This window comes from Canis aureus, chromosome 1 (assembly GCF_053574225.1).
Source record: "Canis aureus isolate CA01 chromosome 1, VMU_Caureus_v.1.0, whole genome shotgun sequence".
In the NCBI taxonomy this organism is placed as follows: domain Eukaryota; kingdom Metazoa; phylum Chordata; class Mammalia; order Carnivora; family Canidae; genus Canis; species Canis aureus.
The window spans coordinates 75,320,902-75,346,317 of record NC_135611.1 but is presented as its reverse complement, the minus strand read 5'-3'; the positions used below and the strand labels follow the sequence as shown (position 1 = coordinate 75,346,317).

Below are 25,416 nucleotides of genomic sequence, written 5' to 3'. Positions count from 1 at the left end.
AATATAGTTTAAGTGTCTTGCTACCAATGTTCCATGGACTACTGACTGGCCTTGTGTCAATAACGATGTCAGAAGGTAGAAGTTACCCCAGTCTGTTTCTCCATGCTCATTTTTGTGTCTTTATATCACCCTGTTGCTTTTTGGTTGAATGTCTGGTTACCATAATCATGGAAGCCCTGAATAAAGGCCTTCTGTTAGTGCTTGGTCATCCCTATAGGGATTATTTTATATGTGCGCTTCACATGAATGCCTAAAATATATAACAAACTACCGGGATCCCTGGGTGGTGCAGCGGTTTAGCGCCTGCCTTTGGCCCAGGGCTCGATCCTGGAGCCCCGGGATCGAATCCCACGTCAGGCTCCCGGTGCATGGAGCCTGCTTCTCCTTCTGCCTGTGTCTCTGCCTCTCTCTCTCTCTCTGTGTGACTATCATAAATAAAAAAACAAAACAAAAAAAACTACCTACATCTATGTCTGTATCCATATCCCTATACACAAATGCATAATTTTATCCCTTTTCTCTTCAGGCTGCCTCTGATTGACTTTAATTTTATTTTCCACTGAAATAGGGCTCCAAGACTTTTCCAGAGCAGCTGTATTGCCAAAGGAACAGGCAACCAGGCCTCAGCATGCTCTTCCTTATGTTGTAACCAAGTCCGTGTTTAGTTCTCACATTGCTTCCTGGCTCTCTTCACTGAAGATGTACAAGTGTGCAAGAGGGAGATGGGAGCATCAGAGGGCATGAGGGCCGCCGCCAAGCCTCCCAAGAGCGCTCAGCGTGTGGGAGCCCTGTCTGATGGCTGGATGGCGTGCAGGCCTGGAAAAAATATAAGGGAGCTGGAAGGGCGGAGGGGATGTGGCACTTGTCACCCCGATGGAGAATACTTGTGACCACCAGCTTTGTGTTGCTTACATTTCCTGATGGAAGCCCACATATATTTAGTCCCTGAGGACCCATGAATCCTTTGTCCTCCTAGAGTAAATATATTTAAGTGACCCGAAGACAATGCAGGAGAAACCGGCATAGGAGGCCTTTTCTCTAATTCTATGTTGATAACCCCCAAATTTTGTCCACAGCCTCCTATCCTTGCATGTAAACCATCAAGCTGCACTCCTTCCTAGGAGTTAAGCTCTAGATAGTTCCAATTTGTAATTGACCGGAGAATGGCACTCCCTGAGAATGCAGAGCCAGGTTTTCTTAACTCCAGATTCAAGGCCCACAGTTTGTTTTTCCTCCTACAAATGATCTTCTAAATGTCTTTCAACATCAACCAAAAATTTGGTTATTTAAAAATAGTCATAAACATATAGTGGGACCACAGCTAGAGAAGTTGAAGGTTAAAGCCTTTTCTAAGAACTGAAAATAATTCTGGAAAGTTTAGGAGGTTGAGTTTTACAGATATTTGGATCAACTTTTAAAAGAGGGAAAAATGTGTTCGAAAGCCAGAAACACAATTGTAGAAACATCTGTAAGGACAAATTTTCCATATGCACCCCTGCTGTTTTTTTTTAAAGACAAATAACTTTAAAAAAATTATATCAGTAATGCACGAATGCATTCTTGCTTTGCACAGTTTCCAGAAGTTTGGAAATATATGGGGTTAAAAGTGGGATTGCACTTGACCCTCCTCTCTTGCTATCCTCTCTGCTGCTAGGGATAACCTTCCTTAACCATCCAGAATGCATATATTACATAAATAATAAAATCCAGAGCTTTGCTTACTATGTAGATAATCAAACAGACTCATTTTTGGTTCCATAGAGAAATTATCATCTCAAGCTCAGGCTGCATCTGCTTTAAGATAACAGTTTGCCTTATAGCTCTTTCTGTATCAGTATCCGGGTGTCTCTTGCATTCTCCTTAAAAAGTGTTTCAGAGTAGACTGCTCTCAGGCTCCTTGGATCTGAAACCCGCCTCTGTTGGTTACCAGCTGTGTGACTTTGAGCAACTCCTCCATCTCCCTTGCCTCAGTATTTCCATCTGGAATGGGGCAATAATTGTACCCATTTCATAGGGTTGTCAGGAAGCATGCTAAGTTGATGTATATGAAGCCCTCAGGGTAGTTCCTGGCATTTAGTAATTAAGTTATAATTCTTATTGACAAATTGTGATTTGTTTTCTTCTTTTAGTTTTAAAGTTATGTTTTAATGTTCATGCTTTTACCGAGTTTTCAGAGAAGTGTGTCAAATAATGTCTTACATATATATGGATAGATACTTGGACTAGATTGCTGAGAAAGATGTGTATGTATATTTATGCTTTATCAATTTATATTCTCACCACTAGTATATGAGGGCATCCTTAGTTTACACTTTCATCCATATCAGATATTATCGACCTTTTATTTTTTTGCCAAGTTACGTGCCACGTTATCACAGTTAACCTGATATTCTGATTAAGAAGGTGAAATGCAGGGCAGCCTGCGTGGCTCAGTGGTTTAGCACCTGCCTTCAGCCCAGGGTGTGATCCGAGAGACCTGGGATCAAGTCCCGCAGCAGGCTCCCTGCATGGAGGCTGCTTCTTCCTCTGCCTGTGTCTCTGCCTCTGAGTGTCTCTCATAAATTAAATAAAATCTTAAAAAAAAAAATAAGAAAGTGAAATGTGGTTCCTGGGTGGCTCAGTTAGTTGAGTTCAGGTCATGATATCAGGGTCCTGGGATCAAGCCCCACATCAGGCTCCATGATCAGTGGGAGTCTGTTTTGTATTTTTCCCTCTGTCCCCACCATGCATTCATGCTTCCTCTCTCTCAAATTAATAAATATATCTTTAAAAAATGAAAATATGGTGAAACATCTTTATTAGGTGACCAATAAGAAGAAATGTTCAGTTTACTTGTTGATTTGCAGACTTACTTTATAAATCATGTACATTCATTTTTTTATTGGTTATGTATGTTGCTCTGATATTTTTTTTTCTAGTTTTTACCTTTTTTAAATAGTATCTTTTGGCAAACAACAGATTTACCTTCTTATAGAAGTGAATATACCTGTATTTTCCATCTAAGTTTTATGTCTTGCTTAGGAAGCCTTCCCTTCTCTGAGGTTGTAAACATACTCTTAATATTTCTTTTGCTAGTTCTGCTCTGTGTGTGTGTGTGTGTGTGTGTGTGTGTGTGTTAGCTTAGACCTTTAATCTTTCAGAAATTCTTTTTTTTTTCAACTTAGTGTCAAGTACTCTTCCCCCCCACCAGAGATATATAAAGATATTTGAATAAATTTTAGTGTAACATTTTCAGAGAGACCAAGAATATTATTTTAACTTTCTGGAATTGAAATCTCTTAATAAAACAAACAAACAAATCTTTGAAGAACTTAACATTTAACTCTTTTTAAAAATAAGCAATGAACTTTGTTGGTTCTCATATAATATATGGGAGCCTCACCAAATAGTAACAGAGGATGTAGGTTTTCACAGGAGCCTTTTTTTTTACTGACCTGCACCTGGCTTCAGATTGAGCTCAAAGTATATTGTCACATTCTCTTAGTAGAGAAAAAAATTTGTAGGTTTTAATAAAATTTTCAGATATTTCAGAAAAGACATTCAGTTGAAAAAGTTATAGGTAATTTAACAAATTGGAAATGTATCAGAGGGAAAAAAAAGAATTAACGCAAGCATTCCTTTTCTGTCATTTGGAGAATATTATGTAAAACTTTTCCCCATAAATGTTTCATTTATTTATTTATTTATTTATTTATTTATTTATTTATTTATTTATTTATTTAATTTTTCCCCCATATATGTTTCTGAGGTGAAGATCCACTCCCGAGTCACTGTCATTTCTTTCAGGGCCAATATTTGGGTTATGTTTCTGTGAGGACAGAACATGTTTATTCTTTGCAGCAGATTGAACATGGGTTTAGAACTTTCAGGAACTGGCTCCATCAGGCAACAGGAAACAGTAGCTTTTCCCCCCTTAGCTTCACAAGTGCCCTGACTTCCAACTTTTTAAATTATCTGCCCTGCCTGGGCATACAGCTCAGTGTGATTCAGGGGAGGGCCCAGGTTTGCCTGGAGTGGACAAAAGTCATGCTGTGGTATTGTTTAGGGACAGTCTGCACTCCTACTGTTTCACTTAAAAGATTAGAGACCCCTTAAGAAATTAGGTTTGGTACTTAAAAGTCAAGAAAAATTGTTCCCCATTCTTTGGTTCTCCATAAATCCTGTGGTGAACTCACTTTGACCTCCTTTTTGTTTTTAAGATTTATTTATTCATTTTAAGGAGCAGAGGGGAGAGAATCTCCAGCAGACTCCCCACTGAGCACAGAGCCCACCGTGGGCTTGATCCCACAACCCTGAGATTATGACCTTCGTGGAAACCAAGAGTTGGAGGCTAACCAGCTGCACCATACGGGTTCCCTCCTTACACAGATCCTGGAATACTTTCAGAGGGACTTCCCAAATCAGGACATCTGGGGTATTCTTCTTCCCCACCACTCCATTCCTGTTTCTCTTTCTTCTTAACCTTTCTTTTTTTCTTTTTCTTTTTTTTTAAATTTTTTATTTGCCTTGCATTGTGTCCTTCTACATCTCTGTGATCCCTAATTTTACTTCTCCCTCTCTCTGTTGGTTTTCTTCCTCCTCATCCCTAGCATCTGATTTTGGTGGATATGCTTTTCAGAATTTCCGAAGAGGACAGATAATAGCTTGGCTTAAATTCTAACATATGCTTCGATTTCATCTCCCTTTATTTTGGGCAAAGAGATTGAATGACTCTGGGAATAAATTTAGCTCCAAATCAGCAGAATTGTCCTGTGGCACATTGGAAAAGAGGCTGTTTGAATAACCCATATCCTTCATGTTCATAAGTTGTTAAATCTTCAGTCTTCAAACCTAAGAGCAGAGAGGAATATAACATTAGAGACTCATGAATCAGGCTTGGGTTCACGTCCTGGATCTCCCACCTACTAACCATAATTTTGGGGTGTGTGTGGATTTTTTAAACTTTCAAAATCTTAGGTTCCTCTTCAGTAAGATGAGGAAATAATACCCGTCTTAGGTGATTATAAGAAATAAATTAGTGCTTTAATTTACTGGCTGTATTATTGAACTAATTTCTGAAGAGGCAGTTATTTTTCAGATTTACGTTATAGTAATACATCATTAAGGAAAAGAGCATGAGGAGAGTCCTGTCTGAATTTATGCTGAATCTGAATTACAGAAAAATGTGTCATATGTAGACAGTGTCTGTTAGTTTTTTCAGTCTTATTAATTGAGTTTATAGACAAAATTGTAATTATAATGTGTCTCTACTCTTTGGACATGTATTATGAATGCAAAGCTGCAGAAACATGTTTATGTTAAGCCTTTCATTCTTTAAAGACACTAAGTGTGAATTACTGCAAATTCTTAATTTTATTGTCCATTGTACAAGTCACCTGTTTAAAGAAATCTCCTTTATTGATGGATGGATTGGGTATGGAAGTTTTTTCTCTTTCTTTTGGGAAGTAGCAGGAAAGGCAGGTAGGGGTCGGGTTCAGTAGAGACCCAGTAATCATCAGTTTAAATTTAGAAACATGAGCTCATGGAGCCTCCTTTTCGAGCTACTTCCCTTTTGCACAGAGGAGATTGCGACTGTGAAAATGGTCTCTTTTAACAAAAAATAGGCATGGATTTTTTCAAGATTTTATTTTTAAGCAATCTCTACACCCAACGTGGGGCTCGAACTCACAACCCTGAGATCAAGAATTGTGTGTTCTTCTGACTGAGCTAGCCCCAAATATAGGCTTTAGTTTTTTATGTGTTCCCAGCCTGCTAGAGATGAAAAGAGGAATTTTGGTGAAAATAAATTCTTCCTTATACTGTCGATTGTCATCCATGTTATTATATCCATAGACCAAGACACTGCATTTCCTGTGAGAGAAGCCAAGGCTTGAGCGGGCAGATGGCAGTGGGAGGTCTGCGTTTTCATCAAGGCACCAGCAAAAGTAGAAGTCATTGGCTTCTTCTGTGATCATCTGGGAGCTCTCATGGTCTGAGGACAGAGAGGATGACAAGGAGGAAGCAAGGCGGGGGTGGGGGGAAGAGACAGAGAGGTAGAGAGAGGGAGAGAGAGGGAGAGAGGGAGATATTTTCATTCTAACTTTTGAAGTCTTTAGTACTAAGAGATTAATACCCTGAATTGAAAGTAGAAGAGTCATCTCTGCCCCAAGTAGTGACAGTGGAAGGCAGGAAGGGGACGTGAGTTCATGGGTGGGAGTGGTGTGGGAGGGGAGGATGCTAGCAACGAGGTGGTGTTTCTATTTATAGTTATGATTGTCCACTTTAGTAGTCCCGGCAAGACCCAAGGAGAGTCAACCACCCAACTGAGCCTTTCCCACACTGACTTCCTGGATCATCTGTAAGAGGAAATTGTGTGAGGACCAGAAATAACAGGACAGAACTGAAAGGCATATGAGGGTCCCCTCCAGCTTCAGCATCTACCATCCGGTTACAAAGCCCTTCAGAACAATCCCACACTCACTAGAAGCGTCTACTGTGTCCTTCTGGTGATACCCTTTATTATTTGGGTGCCACGTAGGATAGTCTTTTTCTTTTTTGTTCACTGATGTAGAATCACGTTCTCCTTATTATTAACATAGGACAGATTGTGTCTGTGGCAGTTTTGGTTGATCACAGAAGATTTGATATTTATTCCATCAGGTCAGGAGCCTGGTGTCTTCACACTGGTGTCTTTCCTCCATTTCCTCAGGTGGCATTTCAGTTTCTGGATGATGGTGCAATGTGTGGGACTATGTGGGATTAAAGCCACAAGGGTATGCCATGCCACTGTGTGGGAGGGGTGCATCTGTGGCCATGGGTGGTCATTTCTTCTTCATGTTGCTGGCTGCTGTGTTGCCCACCTTCCCACTTGTCCTTGGCCACCAAATTTGGACTAGTTACATATACATCATCTTGGGTTCCTAACCAGGTTCTCTCAACTTCACACACGTCTCTGCAGGAGCATCCATGAGGCTTTGAGACCAAGAAATTCTATAAAACTGGCCCCTGCTCTCTCTGCCTGGACACATTATGGTCTCCCTAATTTATTAACCTTATGTCATGATAAACTTGGGATTGCTATGGCTTCTTGGCCACCTTTTTAGGTCCTCCCAGAAAGATGGACTCTGGCTTTTTCTTTCTTTCTTTCTTTCTTTTTTTTTTTTTAACTCCAGTGCTGACTAGAGCTTCTGTAGTTCCCTCACCCCCATACTTTATCAGGGGATAGGCTACAGGGCTCCCCTTACCTGCAGCAAACTTGCTGGCCTTCTCTCCTACCTTCTGCTTTTCCATGGGGACAGAAAGAATATGAGAACTGTTCTTTCCTGATTTGTCTTCTTCCAGATAATTTTGTCATGTGTGGATCTTGTTTTTCTCCCCAACTTTTTATAGTGAAATTTCCAACGTGAAGAAAATTTGAAAGATGATTATAGCGAACATCTGTATACTCAACTCCAAGATTCAACCTCCATTTAGCGTTTTGCTGTTTGAAAATAAGTTCCCCATATCCTGTCACTCCACCTAAACTTTCCAGCACGTTTCCCTGAAAACTAAGGATACATTATCTCCTAAAAGCACAATCCCAATACCAGTATCACTGCGAGAAAGTTGAAACAGCTCTGTAGTAACAGATGACACCTCATGCATCCTCAGATTCCCCCAGTGATACAACAGCACCTCTTACAGTTTCTGTTTCAGACTGAGGTCAACTCAGAGTTCACGCATTGCCTTTGGCAAATGGGCTTCTTTGGTACCTTTCCATCTAGAAGGCTACCTTCATTTCTTTCCTCTTGACATTGACTTTTTCAAGGGACCAGCTAGTTGTCCTGTAGGATGTCCTTCATTTCGGCAGTATAAGTGATTTTTGGAAGGGTTTTTTTTAAGATTTTATTTATTTATTTGAGAGAAAGGGAGAAAGAGAGCAAAAAAGCACAAGCAGGGGAATGCGGCAGAGAGAGGGAGAAGCAGACTCCCTGCAGAGCAGGGAGCCCGATGTGGGGCTCTATGCCAGGACCCTAGGATGGTGAACTGAGCTGAAGGCAGATGCTGAACCGACTGAGCCACCCAGGGGCCCTTTGTTGCAAGATTCTTTAACTGGTCATTTCTTCCTTGTATTTTTTTGAGTTGGAACTTATTTCTAAAGGCTCGATTAGGTGTAAGTTATTCAGGGGCTAACATCTTTAATTTTGATAGCTCTACATTTATTTTAATATTTATTAGAAAAAAAATCCCTAGCACATCATACATATTATTATTTAAGATAAGGCTTAAATTTAAAAAAATGAAATAAAGAAAAAATATGAAGTAAATAATTTAAATTTTATTTTTTTATTTTTATTTTTTTATTATTATTTTTTTAATAATTTAAATTTTAAAAGAGTATCTGAATAGGACTATCTGAAGGCTCTGGTGATTTAATACAAAATAGAACAAAGTTTCTGCCTCATGAAGCTTAAACTGCAGTGGAGGGAAGACCAGAAAGACAGAGAAAGAAATACAGATGCAATCTACAAGTAATAAAAAATACCATGAATAAAGGACACAAGGTAAGAGGAGGATAATGACAGATTTGTTGTTCATAAATAGTTAATAGTTAAGACAGGCGCATGTACTAAGATGACATTTGGGCCAAGACTCAAGGGTAGTGAGGGAGTGAGCATGCTGATATCTGAGAGAACAGCATTCCAGGGAGTGGGAACAGCCAATGCAAGGGCAGGGAGCCTGGGGTGAGCTCTGCACGTTAAAGGAGTAGCAGAGGCCTGTGTGCCTGGAACAGAGTGAGGGTGGGAAGAGCAATAGGAGAGCCCAGAAGGGTGGCAGAAATGTAGCTCATGTAGGGACTCATAGGCCTCTGTGAGGCTTTTGTCTGCTGTATGGTACAGTAGGTACTTGGATAAGGCATACATTGTGCAAGTGTATGTAAAGAACTCCAGTGGGGGCTACAGTGATGGATTAATAGAATGAATTGGTTTCTGGTAACAAAAGATGACTTAGGGGAAAATACTGCTTGGGGGGAAGGGGAGAGATATTCACGTACAACAGTGTGCAGAGATTCCACTGCAGGTTCATGAATAGCTTCAGGAATATGACACCCCTCACCCTTCCCTCCTCAACATTCACACACAAATGCACACACAGGGCACCTGGGTGGCTCAGTGGTTGAGCATCTGCCTTTGGCTCAGGGTGTGATCCTGGGGTCCTGGGATCGAGTCCACATCAGGCTCCCTGCAGGGAGCCTGCTTCTCCCTCTGCCTATGTCTCTGCCTCTCTCTGTGTGTCTCTCATGAATAAATAAATGAAATCTTAAAAAAAAAAAACAAAAACGAAAATCTAAACTTCCTTAAAAACAAATGCACAGGGATCCCTGGGTGGCGCAGCGGTTTGGCACCTGCCTTTGGCCCAGGGCGCGATCCTGGAGACCCGGGATCGAATCCCACATCGGGCTCCCGGTGCATGGAGCCTGCTTCTCCCTCTGCCTGTGTCTCTGCCTCTCTCTCTCTCTCTGTGACTATCATAAATAAATAAAAATTAAAAAAAAAAAAACAAAAACAAATGCACACACACATACACATAGCCCAAAATGTAGGTTTGTAAAATGTTTGTTAGTTGTCTGCATTCCCCAGGCATTACGCCATCATGGAAATATGTGGTGGTTGTTGATCACGTGACTGTGGCCACTTGCGGGTAGGACAAGGCTTTTTAGTTGTGTCTTGAGTTTTCCTTCTGATCCTTTTAGCTTCACTCTGATTCCTCTTATACAGCCTAGTTTCCTCCAAGAACAGGGGCATTATATAGTAAGTTTCATTGCTGATATACTTTGAGTAAAATTCTCTCTTTTTTGAAATCTTGTTTGCTATTGGGAGAAAAACACCACAGTTTGAAAACTCCAATGATGCATTTTTGGAGTGAGCAGAGACATTGTAGGAGTTCCTCTGTTTTCCCTCATCATGGTGATTAAACGTTAAGGAGAACCCATGTGCTCTGCATGTGTGCCTTTCAGCTTGAGAGACAAGGCAAGAATTTAAGGTCAGGCTGAAGTTTCGAAGTTGTGCACTTCCAGAGAGGAAGACAGCACTTGATTTTCCTGCTTACTGTCCTCCCAACAAATTACTTAATAGCACTTTGCCATCTTATGGACTAGATCAGTCTTCTTTCTTGAATGACTGTGGGGTGTTGGAATTCTATGGGCAGAATGTCCAGATCTCCTTAAATGCTTTTTTTTTTCTCTCTTGATGCTTCACACCTTATTTGGGGAGCTCTGCCCTCTTCTTTCTTCTTCCCCCAATCACTTGTCCCTCTTCTCTGGCCCTGGGTGGTGGAGCAGAATTGTTTTGCATCAGACCCCATAAGACCTTGGGGAGTCCTCCTTACTATCAGGTCTTCCTCTTTATGAACTACCCAGCAATACATATTTATTCCAGTCTGCTTTCTTACCCATCACCTAATGAGCAGGTTAGCAAATATGAAGAAACTAACCCAGATATTACCAGCAAGAAAGTACATTTGCAAAGACAGATCTGCCATGTGCAGACCTGCACAATGAAAACTTACAAATGGGAAACAATGGCCATGGTGTTGGATAATCCCATTCATTGGCAGGGATTCTTGGACGGTATTAATTTTGGTTTGACTTCTCGGTTTTCCCTCTGTTCAGCATCTTATACTACATATAAGATTCTTTTCAATTACGAAACAATGCAAGCGGAAGCAGAGAATTATAATCAGACTCTGAATTCTCAGAATTTAAATATGCCAAGAGGGGGAGACGCCAAGTCTGAGTAGCTTTGTTCCTGATCTTAGCACTAACTTTAGCAAATGTTTCACCTTGGATGACGGTTCATCACAGCTATTTTGTAACTGTGGTAATGGTTGAAAGTTTTGTTTGAGGAAGGCACTCAGCCATTTTTGGGGTACATTGTGTCTCCCCCAACCCCTCCCTGCATCCATAGGCATTTTTCATTCATCTCCTAAGCTCCAAAGGTGTTTGGAGGATCCCTGAATAGTAAATAGCCCCCTTCCCTCAGTGGGCAGCCATGCTGGTCACTTGCTATTTATTTATTTAGAACTGAGCCTCCTACCTAGGTGGGAAAACTCGAGGTGCCCATTAATTATCAGTGTTATCTTTCTGTCGGGCCCCTGAGAAATTCTACATGACATTTGTTTTAACATATCTGTTTATATGGCATTTGTAGGGGGCACTTTCTTATTCTGATTTGGGTCCTCCAGATGTATTGACATAATTGCTTTAAGTTACCAATTACCAAATTATACCCATTATTGGAGAATTTTTATTTTTATTTTTTATTTTTATTTTTTTAAAGATTTTATTTATTTATTCATGAGAAACACACACAGAGAGACAGAGAGAGAGAGAGTGCGAGAGACACAGGCAGAGAGAGAAGCAGGTTCCATGCAGGGAGCCTGATGTGGGACTCAATCCCGGGACTCCAGGATCACACCCTGGGCCGAAGGCAGGCGCTAAACTGCTGAGTCACCCAGGGATTCCCCTATTGGAGAATTTTTCAAAGGAGGTATTGTATCACATCATCCACGATCCTAACAAAGTAATTGCATGTGTTATTTAAAAATTATTTTGCTATTTCATGTTTTTGTAGTAACTTATAATGATAGTTAATTCTCAGACCATCTTGTGATCCAGTCTACCTACCCAGTTGGCTGTTTCCATCAAGCCCCTGGCACCCGAAGTCTTTGGGTCAGCATACTCTTTCTACAGATAAGGACATACAAGTACAAGAAATTATATATTTTTTAATTACAAGAACTTATTTGGATAAAGCAGTCTTGAATCTCTGTACTATATAGATCTGTGTTAACGAAATGCATGGATTCCACAAGGCAATTTAAATAGCATCCCAGACTCTCTGAGCAGCGTGGATGGTTAAATGAATATACACATATGAAAGAGCTGAGGAGTGTTCCTGCCAGTTTTTTTCCTGGTATTTGAGGAGTTGGCCAGCACCCCTTCCCAGCCTGTGCAGGGTCTCTTCATTACTGACAGCAACTCCCTTCAGCAGAAATCCACAACTCTAATAGGTTGAAGAGCTCATTTTCAGATGCCTGAAGGCAAAACTTCAAAATTGAATTTTACACTCTCAGGAAATATTTACTTCAAACTTAGTCCTTTGCAAATTATGGAAGACAAATGAATGTATTTACAGCTAAGTGTCCATTGCTTTGTGGTGAACCAACAGCAATAATGGGAAGGCAGGGTCAACAAAGATGTTTCCATGAAACACCCTTGATTAATGGTGCAGATAGATGTCTGTGCTCCACTGGCCACCGTCAGGTTCCCTTCACTAGTCCTGCATGCTCAGCCTGGCTCCTGTGTATGTGTGCTTCTGTGACCTAGCACCTGGAACCTTCTTCAAAGGGCAAGCCTTGAGCTAGCAGAACTCCTCCCCGACCCAACACACACATACACAGGCACACACAGAGCTGGAATTGCCTGGGACCAAAGCACCCTCCACCCTGTTCCCTTAACCCCTCCTTTACTGGTGGCTGACCGGTGAAGGCTGCCCAGCCCCTGTGGGGTAAATTACAAATTCTCTGCAGGACCTGTAGTGTCATTTACACTCCAGAGTCCTCTGCAGGATCAGGCTAAGACTGAGTCTTCACCTAAAATTACAGCCTTGCTTGGATGCTTCTTTCCTTTCATGACTCTCAACAGCCCCTACCCGCCACCACCCCAGGGGTCTTTGACTCAATCACTTGTCTACAGATACTGCTTTCTGGTTCTAATTCTGAGCAACTGACCTAAGACAATATTTTCTATCAGAGCTCTGAGAAATGTTCTTTGATGTTTTTGTTATCGGTGTGTTTAAAACTATATTTAGATCTTACTTGCTAATTTGGGCTACACGTGTGCAAGTGGATGATCTGAAAATTTCATTAAGAGATTAAGTTAGGTATAGGTTAGAGTTACCAGGTATTGAGGGAGAGAACACTGTATGACATGTCCTTGACATATTTTCTCAGATTTTTCTAATAATCTTGCATTTTCAGAATGAGTTCATTGAAGTCCGGAACATTTATTAGTGTTCTCAAGTCACAGAGCTAGTAATTGGCAGAACCCACAATTCATAGCTAGATCTTTCTGGTTTTCATGCTTTAGCTCTTCCAGCTGCTGCACTCTGACTCTCCTTTATGGGGTATTAATGTCTATTTCTAGATACTTGAACCATTCTAACATCAAAGTTTATGACTTTCTGAGAAGCCTGGATGGATCAGTGGTTGAGCATCTGACTTCATCTCAGGGCATGATCCCGGGGTCCTGGGATCGAGTCCTACATAGGGTTCCTTGCAGGGAGTCTGCTTCTCCCTCTCTCTATGTCTCTGCCTCTCTCTATCTCTCTGTCTTTCATGAATAAATAAATAAAATATTTAAAAAATTTCATGACTTACTAAAATTGGAAGAGACTACCTCTTTATTAAAAGATAACAAAATATATTACCAAACACCATACTAAATTTCCTAGAATGGGAATGATTGAAAATAATTTCAACAAGTGCTTAAATCAAACCATATGAATTTGCTGTATACAAGAGACCTTTGTCCAGTTTATGACAGAATGTCAGTGGTTCATAGAAACACAAAGGTACAGAGAAGATGAAAACAGCATAGGGCTTTAGGAATGTGCTTCTGGAACATAGGACAGAGATGGTCATGCTGAGTCCTGTGACAGTATTGTACCAGGATATGTTCAGAAAGTGACATTACCAGGCCTCTAAATGGACAGCCAGGTCCTGAAAATCCTAATGCATCTCATAGGAGTTACCAGTCTGTTCCAGGGAGACATCCTTAAAGAAATAATGGAGAGATAAAGGGAATGATGCATGAACTTGCATCCAGCATCTGCGTTGGCCCCTGTTTGAATTATTCATTGCTTATAGAAGCACTATACTTGTGAAAATTTCAGTAAAAATTCATGAAAACCTTACCAGGGACCTTTATAGTTTCTGTATGGTGATGTCAGCATTTATCACAGACCACAGCTGTTCTCTTTCTGGACTGCTCTTCGTCCGTCCCTTTACCTGGTTAATTTTACTAATCTTTTAAAGATGAAGCTCAGGTATCCTCTCCTCTAGGAAGCCTTCTCTGATACCCTCAGGATAGACAAAGTCCCTTTAAAAAATATTTAATTTATTTATTCATTTTAAGGAGAGAGAGAAAGAACACAGGGAGAGAGAACCTCAAGCAGACTCCGAGCTGAGCATAGAACACAATGTGGGGCTCGATCCAACGATCCTGAGATCATGACCTGAGCTGAAATGAAGAGTCAGATGTTTAGTCAATGAGCCACCCAGGCACCCCTGACAAAGTAGCTTCTGTGTAGATTTGTATTACTGTGGATAGTCATTAAGAAAAATGCTTAGCCCGTCATAGTGAAAGAATATGCTTACCTGTTAATCCTCCTATTAACCTAAAAACTCCTCAAAGACAATAGCCTGTTGATTTGGTTATTGCCACGCCTATTTACTTTCTTCCTTGATTTGCTGTTAAAGCTGTTCATTTGAGTTATAAATAACCTTAATTTTTAAAGATTCCTGGTCTCATGTCTTTTTTTTTTAATTTTTATTTATTTATGATAGTCACAGAGAGAGAGAGAGAGAGAGAGGCAGAGACATAGGCAGAGGGAGAAGCAGGCTCCATGCACCGGGAGCCCGACGTGGGATTCGATCCCGGATCTCCAAGATCGCGCCCTGGGCCAAAGGCAGGCGCCAAACCGCTGCGCCACCCAGGGATCCCTGGTCTCATGTCTTCATCTGTTTTTAATGGACTATAAATCTTTGAGTGGTCATACTTATTAAATAACTAATGTAGGATCCCTTCATTCCTTCAACAAATACTTACTGATACCCACTCCAGGCCAGCCTATACTAGACCCTGGGAATAGCTCTGTCCCTGTCTGGTGGAGCAGCCACTGTAGTGACCGAGACAGTATATTAATAAATGTGTAAGGGTGGGCAAAGAACATAGTAGTGACCAGAGGAAGTGAAGGGTGTCCTGTCTGAAGGAAGTGACCCTCCTACCTGACTATGAGGATGGTCAGGATAGAGGTCCTTATTCAGCAAATCTGAAATCTTATTGCTTTTCCATTGTTGGCTTTATTTTTCTTGGAGTCCAGGAGAAGGTTCTCTCTCTTTCTCTGTTAGAAGGGAGCATGAGAGCTGCACCTACCACCCCTTATTGGGCATATCTGAAGTCAGCTGTAGACAGTGAAACTTTCCACCCCATGTATATTCCTTTTTGTGGGCTTTCCTCAGAAGGGTTATGATACCCAGTTTCTAATCTAGAAATCAGAGAATGGATTTGAGAAGCACAGAGTCTGTTTTTCCCTCTTAGCTCCAACAAGAACATTTCTCTTAGTTTTGACTTTTCTTGATGAGTTCCTATTCTGTGCTAGGTTTTGTGTGTGAGGTGTGTGAGGTGCTTTACACATTGTCTCTCTTAATTCCTCAATATGGCTTTGTGAGATAGGCATGGTTATCTTTATTTTTTTTTAATGGAGTCAGTGAGGCTCAGGGAGATGACTTCACTTGCCCCCATCCATGTTCCTCCTGAGAGGTGAAGCCTGGTCTGACTCAAGACAGTTGTGCTTCCTGTCTCTGGCCCGGCCTCAGTCCTGCCTGTTTGTTTTCTGTGACCTGTCCTGTCTCACTGTTCTCTTCTCATTCATTTGGTGACTGTGGTTTGTTGGGACTGATGACAGGCAGACACAGCCTGGTGGGCAGCCCTTGGAAGAAAATATTCAGATTTGAGTGGGCGGGACCAAGACACATGCCAGGCTCTGAAACAATGGGTGAGGTCAGAAAAGAAGCCAGTGCCTCATCTCTAAAAGTAGTTTTCAGTAAGATGGACACTTTTCTGGCCAGACCTCAATGGACACTGGATTAACATCCCCTCTGAATCTGAAAAACCAGGTGGCAGAGGGGGCTCTGTGCCTGGCATTTTGTACTTTGTCTCATTTTGTGACAAAACAAGGGCACCATGTGATAGATGTCATTTGATTCCTATACATGAAGAACTGGATACTCAGAGAGGTTATATGATTTGCCCAAGGCCACAAAGCTTATTCCAGGTAGTACTAATTTAAACACAAAAGCTTGGCTCTGGTGTCTAAAATCTTTGGACCAGAGTGCTCTTTCTCAGAGCGATTTCCTCAGAACACTAGCAAGGGGAGTGAAGCTGGGTTCTGCAGTCAGATATGGAAAATGCAGCCCCCTCTCCCCCTCTTGGTGAATCATGATGTGTATGGGCCTGTTAAAGCTTTGAGATGGTCTTTGGTGCAGAAACGTTTGAACTCTGTGTAACCCAGGATTTCTTATCTTGAACAGATAAATCTTTTAAAGGTAATCATCACCAACATCATGAGAATAAAAGAATATGTGGAAAACCAAAATACAACTTGCTGCCTTCTGCTTGTCTTTGTGGTAAAGAGAGAGGGTTGGAAGGAGAGAAGAAGTGAAAAGAAAGGAAAGGTGAAAGAAAGGAATAAAAGAAAGGTGTCACTCAATATTTCTCAATAAAACTGTCAAATATATTTTCCACCTTTCTTTTATTTCTGAATTCTCTCTCTGCCACGCTTTTCAAATTGGCACCCAAACTTTTTCTCAAGTAAATAAAATGTGACAGCAAGATTGATTTCTTTGGGCTGGTAACAGTTTTAAAAAATAGTTCTTGGGGCCAGCAGCTTACTTCAGTGCAGGTGAATATAAGTATTTTCTTGATATAAGTATATAAGCAGTCACAATCATGTATTTGGGAATTTTTTGGTAACCCTTTACTAAACTAATATGGGAATTCCCTGATTTAGATGGACTTTCTGTATTGTCATAGATCTTTTTATTAAAAATGTTGAGATAATGCATATATCAGGGTGTTGATGTGTATACAATTCTTATTTAGTTTCTGTCAGAACCTTGCTCTCCAAGTATGGTCCTTGGTGGGACCAGCATCCTCAGCATCACTCGGAGCTTGTTGAAAATGCAGAATCTGGGGCCTCATCCCAGACTTGCTGAATCCGACTATGCATTTTGACGAGATTCCCAGGTGATTTATATGTTCCTCGGAGTTTCAGAAGCCCTGCCCTAGAGCACAAAAAAGAGGTTAAGGCCAGTGTTCATTTTGTTCTTGTTGCCTACTTCCACGTGGTGACCTTTGATAGAGTATGACAGCTCTGCAGTTTTCATCCTGGTAACTTCATTGTGAGCTGCCTTATACCAAAAATCTCTGAGGGACACGCTGAGTCCTCGTTAGATGCACAGGTGGGTGGATGGATGGATAGCAATAGAGATAGAGATAGAACTATGGATTTAGATGCCTTTTAAATGCTGTATGAGTAACAAGTGGCAAGCACTGTGAGGATTCTGAGATTTCCCTCTCCTCATCAGCTAACCAGTTAGCCTGCCACGGCATCATAGGGGGTTGCAGAAGACAGGAGGCTCCAGGTCAGAGGCAAAGGAAGCCTCATGAGCAGTGTATGGGCATCAGGTCTCCGTGTCCCTAGTCCCCATGGGGCTGATGCATGTGAGCCCAGATGGATGCCTACATGAGCTATGGGTTGCTTGAGAGAAAAGGAACCCCTGAGTTTAGAGAATCTGGATTCTTTTAACAGGTGGTCAACATGCTTTCCCTTTGCTCCAGGACTACCATCTCTACCTTCTGAGGCTCTTTGCTATACACGCTTCCTTAAAACAATAATCTAGAGCAAAAGGCATTTGGTGCCTCTCTTTGTGAGCTAGACGGAAATGTGACAAACCCACGGAGAATCATCCCCAATCATCGGTGTCGGAACATCTTTATTATGGGGTTTTAGGGCCAATAAATATTTTTGAAGGCCGCGGAAGATACATTTCCCAGGCCCTGGGTTGTACTAAGGGTTGTTTCTATCAGAAACAACCCTAACAGTGAAATCACATCCAGTCTGGTCATTTAGCTTCCATCATCACAAGAAGGGGGGAAGCCATATGAAGAAACAAGATGGGGGCAGCCCTGGTGGTGCAGCAGTTTAGCACCTACAGCCCAGGATGTGATCCTGGAGACCCTGGATCGAGTCCCACATCAGGCTTTCTGTATGATGCCTGCTTCTCCCTCTGCCTGTGTCTCTGCCTCTCTCTCTCTCTCTCTCTCTCTCTCTCTCTCTCTGTCTCTATGAATAAATAAATAAAATCTTAAAAAAAAAAAAGAAAGAAGATGAGGTTGTCCATCAGAAATAGCAAGGTCACCTGTGGTTCTTTAGAATGTCACCTGTGCCATTCAAATACTGAACCTGTTCTTACCTGAGCTTTGAGAGATGTGACATAATCCAAGAGCACTGTGAAGACACTCAGAGATGTTTGAAGGATCGGCAAACACTGGGGAGGAGAGCAGAGGTAAACTGGGACTAGTGGTAACTTTCTAATAGAGTAGTTTTTTCTTGTCTGTAAATGGATGGTCTCGCAAAGTGGTTGATTTTATTTTGCTCTACTCAGAGGCCAAATCTAGAAAATTGTAAACATGATTTCTGCTGTGACTCCTAGAGTTTTTCTCCACTCTCAAAGAACACAAGAGTCTGGAGAAGAGAGATCTGGAGTTGTTTTGCAAAGCACATGACTAATGTACATTAATAAATGTTTAACAACAGCTCATGGAGTGGAGTGGGGTTGGGCCATAATGTATACCATTGGCTGATTTCCATGGCATAAAGTATTCTTAACATGGTTGATATCAAGCTATCAATGTGAAGTCAACCAGCTCCCCAAATTCTTTAAAATTTACCAAACCAGCAACAATCCATTGCAAAACTGTGCTAATTAAGCATTTTTTGGCATGACCTTTGACCATGCAGAAGGTTTGCTGGTCGAAGCTTCTTTTTTTCAAGGTCTACAATAATGTATTTCCTGTGTGCCCCTGGTGATTCATAGATAGACTTACCTTAAGGCAGAATGACAGCCTAAATGATTTTTTTTTAACTTTATTTGAACAGTGCGATTTCTTTTCTTTTCTTTTTTTATCTTCCATTACATTGTGGGTATAAACAGCCTGGCTATTTGCTTCCTTTAAATAAACCAACTGCCAGCTCAGCAGATTTCTCTTCTATGGAAAGGCCTGTAGGTGCCTTCTGATTATTACTGATATTTTTAGAAGAGAGGGAGGCTATATAGGCGCCAGCCAGTGATGATTCTTTATAATTGGGTGATTTGTAGAATCATAATGAATCACAAATTAAGGAACAAGGCACCTGCATCAGTGGTTGGACCAGGAGCACAGTAAATCCTCTTTGCACTAATGAGGCTTTATACCTCTTCAAGAGACTTACCTTGGAATTCCCCCTGGGCTCAGTTTGGCTGCCGAGTTCTGTGAAGTCCCTCTGAGGAGTGCTTTATTGCTGTGTTGACAGAAGAATTTTCTCAGAGAATTTAAATGGGGGACCCAGACACCGCTATTTCAGTGAAGCTCAGGATGGGCAAGTGCCCCCCTGCACGGAAGGCCCAGCTTGCTCTGATGGACTTTGCTTTGTGGGCACCCATGTCACGTTTCCACCTCCTGGCCTCTGTGTGCCCCACGTGGAGCCTGACATAGTAGATATTTATTCTCTACTGAGAGATAAGTGGAAGGAGTCAGCTTGCTGCATTGAGCCCCACCAGGTGAGATGAGCTTTTTCTGGCCTCTGTCTCCTTCCCCCAACATTTATCAGAAGGGGAGACCTTGACTTTAATACATATTTGAGTGCCTCCTTACTTCTCCCTTGGGAGGTATTGATGGGGAGGCATTAATTATTTATCAGATTTATAGAATGCTCATTTCACCAGGGTCTCTGGGCACATGGACAAGAGTAAAAATATTAATGAGTAACAATACTAAAAAAAAAAAAAGTAGTCCATCAAACATGGATACGCAATCTAAAGGTTTTACCTCAACACCATTGGAAGCCTAATAACCTGATGTAGAACTTCCATTACAACTTGATTTTTCTATATTTATAAAATGCACTCCTTTCTAAGGGGACTTGTTCTCTGTGGAAAAAAAATGCTTTGAGGTGCTTGAGTAGCATATTTGGTTAAGCATCTGACTCTTAATTTCTACTCAAGTCATGATCTCAGGTCATGTCCTGGGATCAAGCCCCACATTGAGCTCTGCTTGAGAGTCTCTCTCTCTCCCTCTCTTTCTGCTCCTCTCATTCTTGCTCTCTCTCTCTCTCTCTCTAAAATAAATAAATAAATCTTTAAAAACAAACAAACAAAAAAACCCAGATTGAACCACTCAGTGGTTCAGTCTGTTAAGCATCTGCCTTCTGCTCAGGTCATGATCTCAGGGTCTTGGGGTTGAGCCCCACATTGGGCTCCCTGCTCAGTGGGAAGCCTCCTTCTCCCTCTGCCCTTCCCCCCACTCATGCTCATGCTTTCTCCCTTGCACTTTCACTCTCTGTCTCAAATAAATAAATAAAATATTTTAAAAAATAAATAAAAATTTAAAAAGAATACTTTAACTATCAGAGAGATGGAATACATAGATTTTCTGTTTAGGTTAGGGCCAAGTTGAAAAGGCAACTCGTCTGCCATATTGGAGAGATCAGTTTCCTCCCAGCCACACCCTTATTCCCATTTTCCCTTTCTTGGTAAAAGCAAAACTAGCGAATTTTTTTTTTTTTTATAAAAGAGTGCTTTGCATTGTCTGTCCCTAGTTTTTGTCTAGACAAGGCTAAGACAAATTAGCTTCAGAAATTTCCTTGTTCTGTAAGAGGGAGAAGATTGAGAAGGGTGTGCTGTGCTGCCAGTCCCTCTACGTGCTGCACCTTCTTGTGCCCCCATCCTGGGAATAGCACTGTGATAGTGGGTTATTTCAAGGCTCAGCTGGGTGTGGGTGACCTGACTTGTTCTTCAAATGCTCAGGAACAGGAAGGTGAGGCATTTAGTTAGGTAAGCACAAAGTGTGTAAATTTGAAGAACTTTTCTCACATGTACTGGATGTGAGATCCTAGTGCCATATTGGACTTCCTTTCTGGAGAAGCCTCCTTCTCTGTTTCTACCCACTGCTGATGAAAGTAAACACCAGAGGTGGCAAGAAGAAACCAAGACACTTCAGACTGTCTGACATTAACAAACTGCACCATTAGTGGGTCAGAGGAGAGCCCTGGAGAGCTGGCTTTTGTGAATTTATAATAAGTTGTTGTAAATGGAATCCTACATTATTTTTTCCCTTAAGAATCTAGTTATGATTAACACTCTTGCCATTAGTGAACCTCTGAGATGTGCTACACATCAGTTTCCTAGTATAAGGAGAAGAAAAAGACTCGAGTTATCCCCTTAAAACAGAACTGATTTTTTTAAAAAACAGCTTTATTGAACTTACACATGATAAAATTCACTTGTTATAAGTGCACAATGCAATTATTTTTTGGTAACATTTCCAGTACTCCAAAAAAGATGTATGTCCATTTGCAGTCACTCCTCATCTCCACTTCACGTAAGCACCAATCTACTTTCTCTCTACATATTTACTGACTGATTTTTGATAAAGGTGTATTGACAATTCATTGAGGAAAGGAGAGTCTTCTCAAGAAATGTGCTCTATCAACTGGATGTGTATATGCAAGAACAAGACTTAACAAACATCTCACCCCATATATTAAAATTAGCTCGACATATATCCAAGACCTACACATAAAGCTATAAAACTTTCAGAAGAAAACAGGAAAAAATCTACATAACCTTGGGTTTGTGATGAGTTTTCTAGGTAATAGCATCAAAAGTACAACCCACTAAAAAAAATAAAGTATATTCCATCAAAATTTTTTTAAAAACTCAGAAATTGTCAAACTAAGGCCCATAGGCCAAATCTGATGCACTGCTTTTGTAAATAAAGTTTTACTGGAACACAACCCTACCCATTTATTTATGGATTTTCTAGGGCTGCTTTCACATTACAATAGCAGAGTTAAGTAGTTGTGATGGAGACCATCTGGCTCAAAAAGCATAAAATATTTAGTATCTGATCCCTTATGGGAAAAGTTTGCTGACCCCTGTCTTTAAAAAAATTAAGCCAAATATCTAACAAAATAACAACCCACCATTCAGCACTCCACATATGTTATAGCAGGTTGCTGGTTTGGCTTTTCTTAGGCAGGTACATAAGCAATAAGATGAGAGGTGAAAGAAGTTCTAGCTCAAGAGAATACTCTGTTGCAATTTTGCCTTAAGTGTCTGTGATTCCTACTGTGGACACTTCCATTTTATATATGAAGATGGAGAGACTGTATATAAAGAGAAAGAGATATATTCAAGGTTGCCTTCAGGGTTGAGGAGTGGTGTTAGACCTCACTGATCAATAGCAATAGCCCTTATTGATCTGTTGATTCCTAGGTAAGAGCTAGTATATCAAATGGTTATAGGTAGAAATGTGAGTTATCATACTTGCAATAGTTCTTTTCTTTTTTTGTAACGAAAAAAAAGTCTTCTGACTTATATGGGGGTGGTAATTTCAGGGATATAGCCAACTTTGTGGGATATATTCTCAGTAAGTAAACAGAGGTTTAGTTCTGGGGTATCTGGGTGGCTTGATTGGTTAGGCCTCTGACTCTTGGTTATGGCTCAGATCATGATCCCAAGGTTGGGGGATTGAGCCCTAGTCCTGCTCCACACTCAGCAGAGAGTCTGCTTGTCCCTGTCCCACTGCTTCTCCTCCTCTTTGCACACTGTCTTTCAAATCAATCAATCAATCAATCAATCAATCAAATCCTAAAACAGGTTTGGCTCTGATACAGATTTTCTCAGGGATTATGCATTTGAGTGCTTTTTGACGATGCTTGTTGTAGCTTCACATGGATTTTATTTTTTATAAAAGATTGTCAGGATTCACAGTGTAAACAGTTAATGTGCAGTCTTTGTATGTTCCATTGTCTTTTCAAAACTTCCAAAGAAGGCCAGTTCTATTTTTAGCTTTCAGTATCCAGAGCTATGTGTGCAAAGTAACTGTGTGGTCTAATCAGAAGAGATGTGATAGATCTTTTAAAAGCAAGCACTAAAAAAAAAAAAAAAAAAAAAGAGCTATGGTAGGAGTCTTAATACTTCTAGGATGGAGAAGAATCTTAAGCCACACCAGTTACAGTTCCCCAAAGTATTCTAAAATTAACCATAACCCCTAAAGTTAATCTCTCCTTATAGCTAGATACTCTTTACATCTATTTTTTTGTTGTTGTTGACACTTCTGAAGAACTCATAACATTCTCAAGTATTTCTTACCTTCTGGAACACAATAATTTTTCCATACTCCTATAATATCTTTGCATATGCACAAAAGCGTTTAATTCGAGAACTACTCACTAAAGATGGTCTTTTGCATCCCATTGAAAGTGTGAATTTCCAGATTCAAAAACAAAATATGTATTTTGGTCATTTCAGTGTAACTAACACTCTTTCTCTGGTACCCTGAATTAGCCAGTCAAAAAATGTTTATTTTCAGTGAGACGAATGCCCCCTGGGGGAAACAGTCACAAACATTTGCACTGATTTGGGGGGGTCCCACGTACTATGGGTACAATTATATCAAGTCTCCTCATGGGACAATGCAAGGATCTAATTGACATGGCTTAGAGAGTTCTTTAGCTTTTACAGGGTACACCCATTTAAATGCAGCAATTTGAAAACAACATCGGGTCTTTTTTTTTTTCTTTTTTTTTTTTTTTTACAACATCGGGTCTTGAGAGTCTTTTTTATATTGACCCAGAGTGAAAGATTCAACAAGTAGCTAAATAACCCCTTATTATGGTAATTCCTTTAGTGTTTTTTTACTTTAACTGGGGAATCTCTTAGCTGGTAGAGTCGTTTATAGTAGGGCCATTTGTAATGATTTTTTAATGGATGACTTTTAGATAATACCTCAGAGGGTGTTTGAAAACTAAGTAGTTGCATAAGAGAGAATTGTTGAAAGGATTGGAAAATGGCCTCCCGGAAAACGCGTCAGTGGGAGGGAGGAGCAGGGCCGGGGATTAAAGTCTCACCAAAGGACAACTTTATGTCGTTTGTCTCATTAACAGCCAGACAATTCATCTTCAGTTCAGCGGGAGGGCTCCCCAAGCCAGGGATGCAGGCTGGCGAGGACTCACGTTTTAAGGAAGGCTTTCTTTTGGAAATCTCTAATCTGAACCCGCTTTAAAACTAGCTCTCCAAAAACTTTGCAAAGCATTTCTAGGGAAGTTGAGGGAAGGAAAAGCAACATGTTGGGTATGAGCTTGTGGCTCCCACTGAGGGAACAATGCTGGGAAGAGAAGAGCCCTCTGTATATTGCGTGGCGCTGCTCCCCACCCAAGTAATACCTAACTTTGCTGTGACCATAGCTCCAGCAGAGAAGCTGTAGGTTGTTTTGCTTCTGCATTTTTCTCACTTGGAGGGTGCCTTCAGATATAAAAAAAAAAATCATCAAGGACCATCTTGTGTTGAAAGATGATGTTCTGAATACTTAATAGGCTGAATCACCCTTTCCCTTTTCAGATATGGCTCGTGTCCATTAGGCTGTGGATGTGGATGATAAATACCATTGTACTTGTCATATCACCAAGTGCCACATTTTCTGAGGCAGTGACGTTTCTTTGCCTCAACATTTGTAAGGGACTGCACTGTGAAGCGCAGCAGCCCAGCCTGACGTCGTCTGCTAATTGGTCATCTGTTAATTTGCCAGATATGTTAACAGCTTGGTGAGAATTGACTTTTTGCAGAGATGATTTTTCTTAAACCGGTCCCTTTGATCAAGACGTGATTCTTCCTCTTAAATTAGCTGTTGACCTGTGTCTTGAAGTGGGTGGGAGTGCGGGGCTTCACTTCCCCATGTGTGAGAAGGTTGATCATACACGAGAGACCAAAAGAAACCACTGAAGCTTGTTTCTCAGATGAGAAGTACACGGCTATTGCCTTCCTGTGAACCTCCTCTCATTGCCTGTCCTCTGCATCCCTGGTAGGAGAGACCACTCTTTTTTTTTTTCTAATCTGCATGTTTAATAATAATAATAATAATAATAATAAAAAGAAGCAGCTGTTCCATCTTACTTCCTTTTTTCTTTTTTTTTTTTTTATTGGAGTTCAATTTGCCAACATATAGCATATCACCCAGTGCAGGAGAGACCACTCTTGATGGCATTTCCTCTCGTGGGTGTTTACTCAAGACTGTAAACATAGAGCAGTCTATGAAGGGACACTTGGTATGTACAGGGGTTGACTGGCATGTCTCAACAGTGGTCTTTATCTTGGTGTATTCTTATTGCAATGGTTTTGGACCTTAAATAGTGTGACCCATCTAGATCACTCACATTATTTACTCAGTTGGCTCTGAATAATTCTCAGCTCGTTCTCTGAGTCAGATTCACCCCCAAAAGTTGAGTGTTTACTATCATCCCTTCCTACTTCCATTTATTCATTTACATATGTATTTCTACTAAGCACTGGGGT

The 25,416-nt window shown here is 40.8% G+C and overlaps 1 protein-coding gene and 1 long non-coding RNA gene across 12 annotated transcripts in view; one reads left to right on the top strand and one right to left on the bottom strand.

Annotated features, from left to right (window-relative positions):
• Nucleotides 1–25,416, top strand: part of NTRK2 (neurotrophic receptor tyrosine kinase 2) — a 327,804-nt gene that overhangs the window by 76,834 nt on the left and 225,554 nt on the right. The window lies entirely within an intron of this gene.
• On the bottom strand, nt 4,668–10,656 carry LOC144318258 (uncharacterized). Its single transcript, XR_013384066.1, has 2 exons — nt 10,528–10,656; nt 4,668–4,830 (listed from the first exon to the last, which is right to left on the bottom strand). It is a non-coding gene; the product is annotated as an uncharacterized LOC144318258 (long non-coding RNA).